This window comes from Furipterus horrens, unplaced genomic scaffold, assembly GCF_987537825.1.
Source record: "Furipterus horrens unplaced genomic scaffold, mFurHor1.1.pri manual_scaffold_9, whole genome shotgun sequence".
Classification (NCBI taxonomy): Eukaryota; Metazoa; Chordata; class Mammalia; order Chiroptera; family Furipteridae; genus Furipterus; species Furipterus horrens.
In genome coordinates, this window is record NW_028327179.1 from 79,919,166 (window position 1) to 79,921,258 (window position 2,093).

Sequence of the window (2,093 nt, forward strand, 5' to 3'; positions counted from 1 at the left end):
AGGGTGGTACTGGGTGGAGGTGGGCAGAAGGGGACAACTGGGACAACTGTAACAGCATAATCAATAAAAAATAGTTAAAAAAAAAAGAAGTGAGCCAAGTTGGAGCTACTTTTAGCTTACTGGGAAGCCAGACACCAGGAGAACTTGGAGACAGGATCAGGAAGTAAGCCTGGGTTTAGCTGCTGCTGCCCACTTCTTCCCTGGCTGTAAGCCTCCTGGGGGGGTCCCTTAGAGTTCAAGAGCAAATAAGAAGGCCCTGCCCTGGAAGGGGCATGGGCATGGTCTAGAGTGAGCCCTCGCTGAGTCTTTTGTCTGAGGGCTTTTATCTTTTTCATGTGGGTGAGAATCTTAGGGGAGGTTTCCATCAGAATATTCATTGGCTTTCCAAGTGCATATTTAATATGCTGATGTGTCCAAATGAGCACAGAGGGGGATTTGGGAACATTCTTTGGTCTGTTACTGTTATCTTGAGTCTGCCTGGCTTTTAGTGGGGATTTTGTTATTTGTTCCTGACTTCATCTGTCCTTGGGGTTAGCTGGCACGCGTGACATTAATTGGGTCTCTGTTCCCTATTTCCTGGACCAGGGAGATTTCAGCTATGTGCTCTTTGGTTAGGGAGGAGAGGTATGGACTATTTGCTTTCAAGTGCCCTTGGTCAGGGGAGACAAGATCTTGCGATTCACCAGCTGGCTGCAAGTTGCTCAAACTGTTTGGCCTTGTTTAATTTTTTGGTCTCAGTTCCCCCATTTCACTTGCCCAGGAATTGTGCCAGCTTCTTACTACCCTGTCACAACATGACCTTGTTCACTTCTAACTAGCTCCTAAAAGCTCTACTTTCTAACAACATCACAAGGAGGGGGAGGGAGTCAGCACATGAATTAGGGCGGGGGCACATTCAGTCTATACCATAGGGTCAACGAACTGGCAGTCTCTGCAGGACCAGAAATTGTGACAGTGGAGGAAGGGGGGCAGCTGCCTGGGAAGGCCAGGAAGGTATGGGCAGAAAGTGGGACGTTGAGGATAAAGATTTCAGAGGTGAGAAGTTTGTGTCGATATCAAAATCAGTGCACGGCTGCGGTGAAATAATGGAAAACACTGTGTGGCGTGAGGCGTCAGAGAACTGAGGAGCCAAAGCATGAAGATGGGCCCTCGTGAAGCTGTTGCGATTGTTATTAAGGCTGGCAGGAACCAAGTGAACAAAGGGCCCGGGGTGGTGAGAGCATAGTCAGATGGCTGGTGTAAACTCAGCAGGGCAGTTTCCACAAGGGAGGGGGCAATGAGCTGTGTGAGGCAATGGGGAGTAAGGAGAACACCGGCCTCTCCCTCTTGTCATGAAGTGATAGGATAATCGGGGGAAAAAGCTTATTTGAAGGAAGGATTCAAGGGAGGTGGTACCTTCAGAAGTCACCACATGTTGTGAAGATAAGGAGGCAGGGAGATATTTTCATCTCGGACGAGGCTGCGGACATCAGGGAGTCTGCTGCTGACGGGCTGAATTGTAGGGGTTGGACAGGACGACCCTGCGACCGTGGGGAAGGTCAATAGGCTGAGGCAGGGGAGGGGCTGTCCCCGCAGCGTCAAGTGAGAATGTGGAGGAGGATGGCTGTTTCTTGGTTGCTCTTAAGGCAAAGAGGGAATTGAGACTGAAAGGAGGGATTTCTAACGGAGGAAGTTTATATAATTATCACACTTGGAGAGATTTCTAAAGGAGGACGTTTATAAATTTTCCACTGTGAGCCCCAACTCTTCCCTGGGTGCTCCAGCCACTCGTGGGGCTACCACCCCGTGAGCTTTCAGCCAGTGCTGCGAGGCCCACAGAGTAAATAATATGCAATGTGTCCAACAACCACCAACTACTCTCTTCTTGGATACAGTCACTTTAAAGACAGCAGTTGCAGTCTCTGAATATTGTTTTGTTCATTCCCACGGCATTTAATAATGAGGCTTTTTACACAGACATCAAGTTGACGTTTTCTTCAATGTAGGGGTCTGAACTAGATTCCCTGAATAGGCCACATCCCAAAACATTTTTGATAATAATTTGTTTCCCTTAAAGGGTGTAGTAGTTATAAAAAGCCGTGTGTTTTGTTTCA